Below are 9,041 nucleotides of genomic sequence, written 5' to 3' on the forward strand. Positions count from 1 at the left end.
TTGAGTTTTCATGTCGGAGCATTTCTCCACTAAGATTGATTAATAATTCATGAGTGTAATCAAATGAGTGCAATAAAATCATCAAGGAAAGAACATTTCGCAACATTACCACTGATGAAACAAGGTGAAGTAAAAGAGTAATGCAATGAATTGCGATGGTAGTTTAACAAATGCGGGTAAAGTATTGAAAAAAATTTTAAGTGGTTTGAAAGGTTCCATTTATTAAAGAGTGTTCTAAAATTAGCGCAAGATTTGAATTTGCCATTTTTTGTATAGTAAAGTGTTGGCAACCCTATTTTAAAAAAACAATTTGACAGCTGATAGTTTAGGATAAAGAAAAATGGAGCTTTACACGACAGAACAATGTGTTAACGCAAGATTTGAATGAAAAAAAAAACAGTTTTTCCCTTTAAATTGTTATATTTTTACTGAATCGCAAAATACACAGGATAAGATATGTATGGAATAGCACATAGTGCAAATGGCCTCCACAGATTTTCTGCCACATACGCACTCTTTTGTCGAAATTTTCCATGCCAATTTTGTATAAATGTAGCTGAATTTCGCCGATGCAGGATTGAATTTCTTCTTTTAATGAATGTGGTCTTGTTGGCATAGGCATTTGATTTCAGATAGCCCCATAAAAAGAAACCCTATGACATTAAATCACACGAGCTAGGGGCCCCATTCTCAAATTTTCGAGCTGCGGCCGCTAGACTCATTATTTTTTAAATATTGTTTAAAAATGAAAATACATGTTTCTATCATGTAACACTCAATTTTTCTAACCCTAAAGCATCAGCTGTCAAATGGGTTTTTTTTAAATAGTGTTGCCAACACTTTTCACAATAGTTTTGCCACACTCAAATCTTACGTTAATTTTGGGACATCCTTTGGGTATGGACAGGAATAATTTTCGGAGTTGTGAGTAAATTGGATCTCATCTTTGATGGCAGGGTATTTGCTGCTGCTTAGCTGACTTAAAATTTTCTCAGAAAGTTCTGTAATGTAACCTTCGATTTTTAGTATCTCTAAATCTTTATGGAGCTTATGAACCATGGTACATTTGTGATGATTCAGAGTAATTTGTTTTGCATAATTTGAACTTTCTTAAGATGCGTTTTAACAGCATTGTCCCAGCTATATGAAACCAAGGTGAGAATGGAACCTAAGGTTTATTTGAAGAAAGAACTTCGTTGTTTTGTGAAACTATTAATGGAATTATTAGATGCATTTTCCCCATAATTTATCTAAGCACTCTTAATATTTTACTAAGCCGAATTTATTATTTTATATTATGCACTTATCCTCAGAATTTTATTAAGTGTTGTATTTGACGTAATTTTTGAAAGAAAGCTTGCTATCGAGAATCAAATCAAAATATTTTGTTTCTTTACTCATGGAAAGATTGTATTCAAAGGAAATAAAGATTTTGAATTTCTTTCTGAAACGTCCTTTGCGGAACATAACTGAGTGGCTTTTATCAGCATTAATGGCGACACGCCAATGAGTACAAATTGTTCTATTTCTATAACTCTTTGTTGTATGCTGTCCGATATGTATACTCCCTTGAGCTAAATGGCTATGTCATAGAGAAAAATGCAGCTGACGATAATTTTTATTTTCGGGAAGTGGGAAGTTTGTTGTTGTTGCTAATTCCTTTGGATTTAATACCATTTCAAACTAAGACAAAAGATTGGGGAATGAGGAATGCAGTAGCTTCTGGGGGTAAAGACTCCTGCGCAACTGAAGGCAGAAGTCTAACTTTTATCTCATATGAAGATGACACTCACACGCTCTCCCGCACAACCCCTTTTTACAGAGATGCTCTTTCACACACTTCACAGATAGAGCACAGGTAAAGAACACCCATGCACAAACCAGGACTCGAGCCCGGCCCACTCATATCAAAGGGAAGACGCGCTACCCCTAAGCCAGGATGCCGGCAGTCTATAGCGTAGGGATGAATCTATCAAATATATGTGTCTATAGCACAAATTTTAGATGCTAGAAACAAAAGAAGACCAGAAGGAAGCTTCATAATACAATAATCCGTTTTATAGACGCTCCATTTGCACCAACAACTTTCAATTAAATTTTCGTTATCATATTTTATTTTTTTTTTTTTGTCTTCCTGTTTGCTTTTTTTTTGTTTTTGTTTTTTTGTATTTTTGTTGGTTATTAGCGACTTAAACTTATTTTAATAATGATTATTTTTAAAATATTATCTCAATAATTGCAGTTAGTTCTTATAATCGTAAAAAATATATGTTGACCTGCAAAATTCATTCTTAACTCTATTACATAAAAAAAGAGCTCTGAAATTTCTTGCTCTCTATAGAAATATACATAATTATATTCTTGTAAGAACTTTATGACCTATGTACACACTGAATGTATTGAGATAAAATGCATATATAAATGTATAATCATTATAATGATTATACATTTATATATGCAGTCAGTTAGGGTAATTAAGAACGAATATAGCAGAAGTTGTCATTTTCTTCTAGTTAAAATATTCCTGACAGAAAGAAAATATGTCTAATTGATGTGCGTAATATTCTGGAGGGCTCATTAAACAATGCCTTTTTTATAAAACTAGTCTATAAATAACCAGTCTAAGTTACAGCAATGTTCATAATGTCTCCATTTTGTTCCCAATTACCCCAGAAAATAAGGGTAATTGAGAACTCGTATTTGTCTTCTGGTCACAGTAACGAAATCATTTGAAGAGAATGTAGTATGTCCCCAAAAAAAAAGTGAAATGTGTTTATTTCCTTAACTATTGCAATTTAATATATGCTTCCAATTGCAAAGTTTCATGAAATAAGGTATATATAAAAAAAAATGGAAATCTATTAAAAATTTGAAGTTATCATGTGAGAATATTATTATTTTTAAGTCATTCTTTGTCATCAGTTTAAACCATTTGAAACAATCACGTGACTATCCGATTGCGCATGTGTCAATATTTAAAGAACGATGGGTTTTTTTCAACTCAAATTCTGTCCACCTAAAAAACGTTTTCGAAGCCTTTCTTTTATTATTATTTTTTTTCTTTCAAAAATCTCGTTTAAACTGGTTTGGAATGATTATGTGACTATTGTATTGCATAATCTTTAATTTTTAGAATAGCGATGTTTTTTTTTTCTAAAAATTTTTCGAGCTCCAATCTTTTACCCGAGCAGCTGTTTTGGTAAAATGGTTTAGTTACTGGACTGCTAATCAGAAAGTTCCAGATTCTATCCTTCGTCCATCACCTATTGCTTCATTGGTGACCTCGGTCGCTGAACCTTCAACCTTCGTACAGCTGTTGTGGCGCCATCTACCCGCAACTAAAGCCGTCAGACTCACTTGACGCAGCAACAAAAAGTCGCCAGACACACTTGGCGCATCAGCAACCTCAAACGCTCACCATAACGCTTGGCGCTAATCAACTGGGTAGGCCCATTAATACAGCAGCTACTAATAACTTAATATATATCACCACTCAACAACCTAATCGTTCGTCTTGCCTTCGACTCACTGGAGGGAGAGTACTGTGGTGAATAGCATATAAGCCAGTAACAGCTCTTCTACCCGAGCAGTTGTTTTGGTAAAATGTTTTAGTTACTGGACTGCTAACCAGAAGTTCCCAGGTTCTATCCTCGCGCATTCCCATACCGCTAATATATATATATATTATAACACCTTCCGTCTTCTTTGTGCTTTTTCGGGAGATAACTTCTCACGACCCTGCCCTTTATTGACCAGACAGAAGAATCGGATACATGGTGGACATTTTGGCCAAGTTGTAACTTTTTGTGGGCGATAAGTCGCCAAATGTGACAACTTAATCATTTTCTAATAACCCTAAAAGAGGAAAATTAGTGTCTCAAAAGCGATAAATCAAAAATGCTTTGCCCGTGCATTTTGTGGCTTCAAAACCCTCAAACCAATATAACATCATGTTTTCACATGATAATAATAAATACTTTGACTTTTATAAGGAGGAATAGTGAAAATGATGAAAAAAATTATATTTATATACAGCTCTTGTGGTTTATAAATGTTAATGAGTACAATATTTTTTATACTAATCTATAATAGCACAAAGCTGAAAAGCTTGCAGAGATATTGAAACTCAAACTATTATGATTAACTTGAGAAATATAGGAAAAAATTAAATGTAGATTTTCAGGACGACCTAACAAAACGATGATTTTTTAAAACGCTCTAAGGTCAAATATTTCTTGTATTCTCTAAGATGCAGGAAAAAAAAGAAAGGAATTTTTTGCCGTTGATCAAGTGTTTTTTTTTAATATTTTTATGAAGTTTAAGTTTATACTTTTATAAGTACAAAACAAACAGCTCGGCATATTCCCATATTTTGACGAAAATTACTCCAGAAGATGAATAAACACATTTCGATCATTTTCAAAAATATCTAAGAGGAGGGGGGTAAATATATCTATGAATTATTCACTTGGTTTGTCTTGACAATAGTTGTTTTTAATAGTAGTACAATATGGTTAATTGAAAGCTAACAGAATAAAAAAAAAAAATTAAAACTAACAAAACTAAACCCAGTTGATATTATATTAAGCAAGAAATTGAAGACGTTAGAGAGAAATTCGAATTAGCCAAATTTCGTTATAATTGTAATAATAGAATTATTGATTTCAAAAGAATTGCTGCAGCTCAACTCAGCTCTCTTAGAAATAATGTACGTTATTAACAGAGAGGACTGTTATCCGCTCAAGTAACTGATGAAGAACGCGTTCTCCACCTGTACATTTGTGGTTTGTCAGTTTTGTTCTCTTATCAAATGAAGGGTTCTGATCCGAAGTTCGATTTAGAAACTGAAACTGAAACTAAATTGTGTTAAAAAGTTTTCTTAACAAGAAAATTTTAAAGGTTCTCTAAACAATTATCTTGACAGATTTTTTAAAGTAATTAAATTTAAATAATATTTAATTACTAAGTTGTTAAATTGTTGCTATAAAAATTAGTATAAGAATTAATTTAATAAGGTAAAGAATATAAAAATATATTTTACAATAAATTAAAACATATTTTTGCTTATATTTAATTGTATAATTATTACGTGTGCCCAAAAAACCATTTAGGAGGAGAATTTTGAAAACTGAACTCATCACTATAATTAATTTTGAAAGTAATGTATTCAACGAAGAAACGTGAAAGGCTTTCCATTTTTTTTTTCAAATATTACACTATCTGTTAAGAGAGGGGGGAGGGTTCTAAACTGTTTGCTGATGAATCCTATCCGTAAGAAAGTCGGGCCAACTTTCAATCGATTGGAACAATTGCTCTCACTAAAATGAGAGTTCCTGAGTACCATAAAGAATGTACTCGAATATATACAAATTACAATCGATTATTCTTTATATTTCAGAACATTAATTCCGGGATGTTTTTCATGATTTTAAATTCTTTTGTAAACCAATGTTTTTTTTTTCTGTTGCTGTATCGGTCGATTGAATTAAAATTGAAAAGGAGATAAAAGCACTGGCATCCATCAAATAGCCCTATTCAAGGAATGACTGTTTTTGTAGAGATCTGAGTATTTTCTTTTATTACCTGTCCAGAAGCATACAGCGTGAAGATGTCTCCATACAGCAGGCTAGATAAACTTAATTTCAAATATCACCAGAATACTTTTGGCAAAGAAAAAAGGATAAAGAATAACTTTATAAGAATAAAACTTATAAGTTTAGAAGAATAAATCGGCAAATTCCCTAGAGATAAATGATGAAGATGGTAGTGATCTATATGATGTTAAATTATATGATGGTTTTTTTTATTATGATGTTATTTTTTTTAATAAAATGATGGGCTTTTTTAAACTTTTAGTAAATAATTAAAGTGTGTCTATAAAATATTATTCCATTCAGAGAATGGAGACAAAAGATGCATATAAAACCCACTTAAATATTAACTTAAATGAATAACACAACATGAGCTATACAGATTTGCATGATGTCACAACCTCAAGTTTGAAGATATTTAGTTTCTAAGTCTCGCATGAATTCTAGAAACTGACAAATGCTATTTTGTTTTAAATTAATTAAGTAATTCACTTGACATAAGTTCTTTACTATTATCTTGTAGATTAAATTAATTCTTACTGCTACTTGAGCCTAGAAAAGTAAAGTGTAATTTCCTGCACGTGTCTCCATGAAATGAAATAAGCATGAAACATGATTTTTCCCCCCCGAAAAACTAATGCAAGAAAATATTTACCGTGAATTTTTAAAATATCTATACCATTAATTCAAATAATTCTATATTATTTAAGGCATAGTTTACATATGTAGAATGTTCACTCTAATCGGTCCTAAAAGATAGTATGAAGCACAAATTATTAGTATTAGGCAAATATATTTAATATGAAAAATGATCTAGATGAAGCAAAAAATAACATTTATTTAGTTTGAATCAATAAATTCTCTGATATATTAAGAATCTTAAATTTTTATATGGAACATCAATCCTGTGAGCCATATTTAATAAAATATTTCTGATACACTAGCATTTTAAATTTAACAAAAAAGTTCACTCTCTCTACTAAAACTGAATTATGAAAATTATGATTTTTTTTATAAAAGCTCGATTTCAGATTATCCATTGACCATTGGCTTAGAAGGTATGCCAATCAACGTTGGAAGTTCTTTAAGGCTGATTGGCCTAAAATAATAAAATTGCTCATTATCCCGTAATAACGATGTTCAAAGCTTCATAACTTGCCCAGAAGAATTGCAGAAGATTGAAATGTTCTTTGATTTAAAAGTTAGATTATCAATAATATTTTTCTGAAGAGGATTCCTTAAGACGAAAAGGCTGAATAAAATGTAAACTTCATAATTTTTTCAGTAATACATTTATTGACTGAAACAAAATAAAATATTATTATTTATGTCATTTAAATACTTTTGATGTGAGGTACGTGAATCTGCCCCCCCCCTGTAAAAAGGGGTTGTACGAGCGAATATGATGCATGAAGTAGCTAAGTCGCACTCTTGGCCTTAGTTGGCGCTACTGAAAAAATAAGAGACGCTCACTCAGCTTAAATCGCTGACAGACAACTGCCGGTGGGCTTGTAAAGTGCCATAAGTCACAATAACAACAAATACTTTTGAAAGTAAAACTAAAACTTGAATTTTACGATGAACCATAGAAATTTTTATCGAATATTCAGATATATTGCACAAGTTATGAAAAAAAAATGTTCTGTAGATTTATATTTCTTTAGATCTATATAAGATTTCAATGCTGGATTATTCTTTTTTTTTAAAAAAAATGTTTGGTTTCAGCGAAAATGACTTTTATATTACTTGAATCTCTTCAATTTCAAAGTTTAAATTTTAAGGAAGTGGGAGAAAGTAAGGGAAATGCATAATAAAATGAACAAAGCAGCTTAGGGTTTAAGCTATATGTCTGTCAAAATTTGAAACTTAAAAATATTTTTCTGAAATAGCCATTAAGATCAAAAAATATCACACATTTAATTGAAAATTTTTGCAATCATTAATCACGCATTCATCATCTTCAGCAAACCAGCTGGTCGCCAAAGGCAACTAGAGTATTTGAATATGTAAATTTCTTTCTTCAAATTGCGTATTACTCTAAAGACAAAGGTAGGAGGTGCATATGCATTCCGTCTTTTTCTATTAATGCCAGCCTTAGAGAAGTACATTGGAAACAAAGCAATGATGCATTTGTCTTTTTTTTTTTTTTTTTTTTTTTTTTTTTTTGCGATAGTAAAAATGATAGTATGAAAAATTATTTTTCCTCGCTGAAACACTGATGACGACTGTGAACTCTTTTAATATGACCTGTGGGTCATTTATCTCTGCCCCAAAATTGCTTTCTTTTACAACTTTGCCATAAAAATAAACCTTTCCTGTGAAGGATTTTTTTTTTTAATTCAGCAAGATAATTGCCTTTCATGAAGTTCAAATAATTATATTTAAACACTGAAATACCGTAATTCTTGTGAATCTGAGGTATCATCTTCTTAAAATATGTGTAGTTATTACAAGCTAATAATTAATTTGTTCAAGTCATAAATTGTTTCGGGAACTTTAAGAATTGTTGTAATCTTATATAAATGATATGAATAACAATAAATTTCATAGAAAAAAGTTTACAGATTTATTATTTTTTTCTGTACTAAAAATATACATTAGATATTTAGTATAGATGTTTGTAAAAGAAATGTTTATAAATAAGAAATATTAAACATTTTTTAAATTTTTTAAATTCTTTTGTAACATTATATATTTATTTGTTTGGTGGATTCTTGGAAAATAAATCTAGTTCGTACTCTTGGAATGCTCACACATTCTTCTTATAAAAACTTGAAAACAAAGTTCAGAAACTTTGAAACTAAACCACTGAAGCAATTTTACTATACCATTCTTTTCCCTATTCCGGTAATGTTTACGAATCGGAATCGTATAACTTGATGATAATTTCGGATTAATATCTATGGCAAAGAGATTAGAAATAGGTTGACTCTTACTAAGTTTACAATAGAAAGATGCAGTTATTTATTCCTCATAGATGTCTTCATGTGTGTAATTTCGATTGGAAAAATATTTTGAACTACTACCGAAGCTGAAGAAAATGACTAGGGACACAATAAACAAAACGGTATCATTCCTTTTTTCCAACAGAAAAAAGAAGTGTGGTTGAAAAAGAATGTTACTACTTTTGTATTTATTTCTACACTGAATTCATTCGAAATCAAAATTAAAAATTTTAATTTATGAATTTTTTTATAAGCTTCAGTTTGTTTATATTTTTGTGACTCAACGATAATTATTAAACAACTTTTCAAAGATTTTATCTCATTCGAGATCTTAATGGTTTTACAGCTTGTCCAATGAAAAAGCCATAAAAAATTGAGTACTTTTTGTAATTTATTCAAATTTAAGCAAATTTAAATTGTAAAATTTATTAAAACTTAAATTATTAAATTCATTAAAATTTATCAAATTTATTAAAATCTAAATTATTAAATTCAAATTTATACC

The sequence above is a fragment of the Argiope bruennichi genome, chromosome 3 (genome assembly GCF_947563725.1).
Source record: "Argiope bruennichi chromosome 3, qqArgBrue1.1, whole genome shotgun sequence".
Lineage (NCBI taxonomy): Eukaryota > Metazoa > Arthropoda > Arachnida > Araneae > Araneidae > Argiope > Argiope bruennichi.